This window comes from Dermacentor andersoni, chromosome 10 (genome assembly GCF_023375885.2).
Source record: "Dermacentor andersoni chromosome 10, qqDerAnde1_hic_scaffold, whole genome shotgun sequence".
Classification (NCBI taxonomy): domain Eukaryota; kingdom Metazoa; phylum Arthropoda; class Arachnida; order Ixodida; family Ixodidae; genus Dermacentor; species Dermacentor andersoni.
In genome coordinates this window covers 77,749,006-77,755,005 of record NC_092823.1, presented here as the reverse complement: position 1 = coordinate 77,755,005, position 6,000 = coordinate 77,749,006, and the positions used below count along the sequence as shown (strand labels likewise).

Here is a 6,000-nt window from a genome sequence, read left to right as displayed (position 1 = left end):
TAGTTACAAAGCTTCGTCGGCCCATTTTTCGGGACCTCTTCTTTCGTAAACTTTCATGCAGCGTTCGCTAAACCGTATAACAACACTAAAAAAGAACCGACTCCAGATCACTTCGGTTGTTTTCTTTTTACACTTTTACTTTGATTTATCTACAATTTTTAAATTTCTTTAAATATTCTCATAATTCCTCCTACGCTTTTCTTGTCATTGTATGTTGTCTTTTTGTGTTTGTAACTCCTGAAGGTAAGATACATAAGATGGAGCAGCCTGAAATTAATTTTTTATTGGTTCTTTATTAACCTAACCACTTAGTCCAGTCACATTTAGGTCACATGTATTATTGAAGATTTGCTGAAATGGTTTGTCTGCACACGTGTCGTTGTAGAACGTCTCGCAATTAGGCGGCATTCCAGTGGTTATAGTATCATTTGTTAGGAGAACCATACAAAGATGCCCTGTAAAACGAAGAGCAGAATCGCTGTGGTAAGTGACGCTTCAAGAACACAGCGGCGAGTGTTCCTCAAAAGCAAGCAGGCTTAGAAAAAAAATTGCTGCAGTAGAAGCTCCCACAGCTTTTTAACATCAAAAGTGAAGCCAGTGCTCGGCCATATTTCCCCTCTGAAATACAGCTTTACCGGCGAGAGTCCGCTCACAGCTTAACTGATTTTGCTATGTTAGTGTAAACGCTAAGCTAACTGTAAGAACACAGCTGGTTGTGCCGGAAGAACGCATTGCCCTAATATGAAAGCTGATGGAGTGATCTTTCATAAAATTAGCCAAGGTGTTTAGGCGTCACCCTGAAACTAGCGACACAGTGGCAATTGTCAATCGGTATCTATACGGCAAGATTAGTCATCTTAATATCACGGGCAGGGCGAGGAAAGCGCTCCTTTTACCATACAAAAGCTAATGTTTCATCTTGCTGCTTCTAAGATTGAGGGCCCGGTACCCCTTTAGGGGCATCATTAGCAATGTAGGTTTTTTAAAGCGTCGTTGCTCAAAAGATATGCATATACACATGCCATCAAATCGCCTGGTCTATAGTTGCCTATCCTATCTTGTGCTCTCTATACTTGTCCCCGCATTCTCTTCCCTTGGGCGCTTCCTTACTGACAACTCCTAAATCAAACAGCGCTTGCTTGACAACTGAAAGACTGAGACAACACGCATGATGACTGAAAATTGTTTCATTAAAGATTATATATCCACACGAACAAAGGCGCACGTGCATGCCAGATTTGCGAGGCGCGTCAGGCAATCATCCACATGCGTTTGTATATGCATATGCAGGATCTTCAAAATTAATCTTTTTAGTTTTCGTAAAGTTAGGCACTGTTAGGCACGCGAAGACCACCTGTGCAAGTAAGCTATGTAGCCAGGGGGACACAAAGTGAGATGATACTTATCGTTGTCAGCAGCCGAACTAACTAAAGTATAATAATAAACTTTTTGTTGACTGCACGAAGTGGGTATGTTTGTATCGAAAAAGTTAGAGGAAGTCGTGCTTCTACACAGTATCAGTTGGAAGAATTCTTCTAGAGCATCAGTGCTCCGAGATATCCGGCTGCAACTTTTAATTGCCGTTCGATGATTACGCATGCAAGAGAGGATAGGCGCAACGCTCCTCCCTGATGTGACGCGGCTCTTGCGTGCGGCGTTTAATCTGACAACGGGCCGGAGGCATAGGCGCAGAGGATAACCGTCCCTTTTCGCCTCTCAGCCGGCGAAATAAAAAATCAAAGAACCCGGAACCGCGGTCGTAACACGCCACCGCGCAGCTTGTAACGATGGCGGTAGAAGCCATGCCGAGATAATGGCGCGAGTGCAGAAGCCGGAGGGCAGTGCGCGGGCGTAATGGTGGCTAGACGAGCGGCCATGGTGATTGTCTGGGCTACACAAATAAAGTGAGTGCTGATCTCCAAGAATTGCAATTTTTCTTTAAATCAAGAGCAACAACTGAACAGCCCACCGCGCTGCGATATCTTGACTTTGCCAGCCGAGAGTGGAAGGGGAACAGTTATTATCTTTGCCTATATTAATATAAATCATGGGGTTTTACGTGCCAAAACCACTTTCTGATTATGAGGCACGCCGTAGTGGAGGACTCCGGAAATTTCGACCACCTGGTGCTCTTTAACCTGCACCTAAATCTAAGTACCACGGTTGTTTTCGCATTTCGCCCCCATCGGAATGCGGCCGCCGTGGCCGGGATTCGATCCAGCGACCTCGTGCTCAGGAACCTAACGCCACTGAGCAACCACGGCGGGTATCTTTGCCTATATGCATCCGCCCTGCTGTCAGACTAAATGTCGCACGCAACAGCCGCATCACTTCGGGGAGGAGCTTTGCGCCGATCGTATCTCTCTTGCATGCGTAATCATGAGAACGAGAATTAAAATTCGGAGTCGGATATCTCAGAGCACCGACACGCTAGAATAATTCTTCCAACTGATACTGTGTAGAAACGTGACAGCCTCTAACTTTTCGGTACAAACATACCCACTTGCTGCTGTCAACAAAAAGTTAATTATTATGTTTTAGTTAATTGGGCTGCTGACGGCAGCAATTATCATCAAACTTTGTGTCCTCCTGGCCACATAACTCATTTGCACAGGTGTTCTTCGCGTCCCTCCCTGTGCCTAACTCTAATGAAACCTTAAAACAATTTTGAACGCGGTCGGTATAATATTTTCAACGCAACAGAACGTTCAGTTTTCAGGCAGCGCCTGTATTGTCTGAGTATTCGTCTTTCGTCCTTTTCCGGTATATGTGGATAGTGGTTGAGCGCACCGACATATAGAAGCTATGGATCTAAAAGAATATTACGTTAGCGCTCTATTTGCAGCGTAGGCTGTTACGGGATCATTCCAATAGCAGTTTCGGTAGGCGATGGTGTCCGACGCCTCAGCCGATGTCCGATGTCCATAGCAACTATAGCCGGGAATAATAATAATCAAAAAAGTTCCTGCGGGGACCAAACCATTGACCACTGCGGCAGAGTCAGCCACTCTACCACTGAGCCACTCCAGCTTTCCTTTTTCTTTCTTTATTACGTGAGAGCAGAATTTGCAGCAAAACAAAAGTACCAAAGCGCTACAGAAATTTCAGGTGACTGAAAAGTCATTCAAAAGTCAGGCAAACACGTTCTACCGTCAATGATGGCATGTAGTCCGGCGCTATTTCTTCCACAGCGTACGCACTACGAATATAAAAAGATTCCTGAAAAGCGACCGAATGCTTCGCGGTAGGTTAGCCTGTCCGTCGCACATTCTACTCCGCAAAAGGCTATGTAAGCCGAGCAATGTGAACATGTCATATGGTGGGTCATAGAGATCATTAAAAGCTAGGAAACGAATTGTGTATGGCGTGACATCTAAATCTTTCTTGAGTGTTCTTTGGAGAATGCCCGAGAAGAACACGGCTTCCCTACAATCCGCAAAACAGTGATCAATCGTTTCAGCATGTGGACACAAACCACAGTGTACTGACGACGGCATGACAGAGTCCCTTTTTTCCAACCAGGTTTTGACAGGAACAGTTGCCGAATGTAACCTAAAGAAAAAAAAGTTTGATCCCTGGAGGAATAGTCACTCGATGGACAGGCGTCTAGGTAATAACATTCCAAGCAAGGCGCACGATAATGGGGAACAGGAAGCAATATGTCTATGAGGGCAGCAGAAATTTGTTTGCGGGAGGCGGTGAAAATATAATCCATAGATAGCCTTCTCTGTGATGACATAAAAGTGTATTCACGGCCCTTGTCATAACGCAATGGTTTTGTTGAGCTTCTGGTGTGGCAGTAATCTTTGAGAACAGTTCAGGGTTTTGGCTCGTTCTATGTGTATCATGCCAACTCACTTGGCAGGCATTCAGTTGAAGAAAGACTTCACGTACTTAAGTTTACCCCTCGCTCAATGATGTAATAGTAACTCTCACTGGTCAGAGGAAGTTGCAGAAGTAGATCTGAAGGTTAACAACTGGCAGGGGAGGCAGTTGTCTATATTTAGCCAAGCCAAAGCTTGCAGTGTGTTCTAGCAGCTCTGCTTATGTATGTCCTGCAGCTATTACACTTTTGTGGCTTAGGTTTCAAGCTTTATATCATGTGACTAACGCTGTTGCGCAGAGCAACGAAGGAACAGGACTTAAGCAAGAAAATAACACACAACACCTGAACGCGAACTATCAACTCTCTTGACCGTTCGCGCTCCTGTGTCGTGTGTTGTTTTCTCGGTTAAGTACCTTCCCTTCGTCGCTCTGCGCAACAGTGTTGTCGAACCAACTAGCCCACTGCACAATTTCCCGCAATTTCCATAGTGTGTTTGCTACGTATGTATGGAGCTCCCGTGTTGAGACCATGCGGCGTAATAACCTTTCTTTTTCTCTGTAACCTGGGTGTCTTCCTCTAGATCACGTTCTTGTAAGGCAGCTCGTTCCGTGATTGTTCTTCTTTCTTCAGATGTACAATTAGTTCCTAAAAGAAATGGTAGAACTTCAATTAATCAATTACATTCCAGAAAGAGCTGTGTCGTCATCTATCAGATATACATCAATGCCTCATTGGGGCTTTTGAAGGAGTTTGTTGAAGGCATTCACTTTCCAAAGGCTCGCTTTATTATGATCCGCGCTAGCGCTTGCTAGCATGCAGCGGAAAAATGCCCTATAAGCGCGTCCTAGCGCGCGAGTACACACGCAATGTGACATGCGCGCCGCGTAGCATCGATACGTGTACATTTCGCAGTGGAGTTGCATATTACACCAGGTAGAACGACATGCAGCAGGTGCGCAGCAAGCGGTACAAGGCAGCTATAGAAGGGTTGTGGAAAAAAAATAAGGATATGTATCTTGGCTGCCTTCCCTGATTCGGATAGCAACAGTGAGCTCTCGGGGTTTTGGCTAAGTGTTGGGTGGATTTAATCCAGTTTTGTAGGTGCCAAGAAGTGTTTTGAGAGAAATTGATATTGTCTGATATGAATATAGTGCCACAAATGCCTAAAAATTCTTCAGGGGACGGCCCGGGGTGATCTCCGCGTTGGCCGGCCTCCCTACCACCTCATCAAATGCCTCTTGAAGCTTTCTTTCGTAGTGGGGTGTGCAGCATTCCTGTGGCGCTGGTGCCTTTGCATGGAGGAGCTATCCTGCTCAACAACCCAAAGGCAGTGCCGGCGGTACTTCAGGTGGCCACAAATCACTATTTGCACATCACTGATGTACGACAATATGGCAGAGGTGGGCTTGTTTGCCGTTCACCAGACCAGCCGTGCGCATATGTCCTACTTTGTGCTCATCATTTGCATCGATGCAAATGAGTACCTTCATCCCTCCGCATCTTGGCTGCACTAAAGGAATAGTACGTGGTATGGGTTCCCATGTAAGTCTGGCAGAGACTCTAGAAAAGTCTCCGCGGCTGGGGTAATCGCTTTTTACCAATTCAAAAAATTATGCACAAAACACGTGTCCCCACTGAGTCAGTAATTTCCCCGTTTGCAGGTAGATCTTGCTCTATTGAAATAAAAATCTGGCCTCTAATCTTTAGAGTGGACCCACTTGCCTCGCGTCCTTTACAATGTCGCAATTGTTGGCGCTATGGTCATAGCATTGGTGATTGGAAATCCAGCCTACGCTGTTGCGCCTGCGGCGGGAGCCACTCCACTAGTGACTGCTTGGCCGAATCAGACTTGTGCTGCCTCTGCGGTGGAGCCTACAACACTGATTGCTCAAACTGTCCTGCTAGAACTCAAGAAGCCCAAATACTGGAAGGTATGAACAAAAGCACAGGCTGCCATTGGAATTTGAACCCGGCAACGTTTAACGCTAGAACGTTATCTAGTGAGGCGAGTCTAGCAGTGCTATTGGAGGAACTAGAGGGCAGTAAATGGGATATATTAGGGCTCAGTGAAGTTAGGAGGCCAAAAGAAGTATATACAGTGCTAAAAAACGGGCACGTCCTGTGCTACCGGGGCTTAGCGGAGGGACGAGAACTAGGAGTCGGATTCCTGATTA

General features: G+C 45.8%; 1 long non-coding RNA gene across 3 annotated transcripts in view; it reads right to left on the bottom strand.

The window, feature by feature from the left end:
* Positions 1-258: 258 nt before the first annotated feature.
* LOC129380691 (uncharacterized) overlaps positions 259-6,000 on the bottom strand; it is a 45,642-nt gene continuing 39,900 nt past the window's right edge. For all 3 annotated transcript variants that reach the window (XR_011890568.1, XR_011890567.1, XR_011890569.1), the window contains 2 exons: positions 4,370-4,471; positions 259-455 (listed from right to left, as the gene is read on the bottom strand). This is a non-coding gene — a long non-coding RNA (uncharacterized lncRNA). The remainder of the gene's footprint in view (positions 456-4,369; positions 4,472-6,000) is intronic.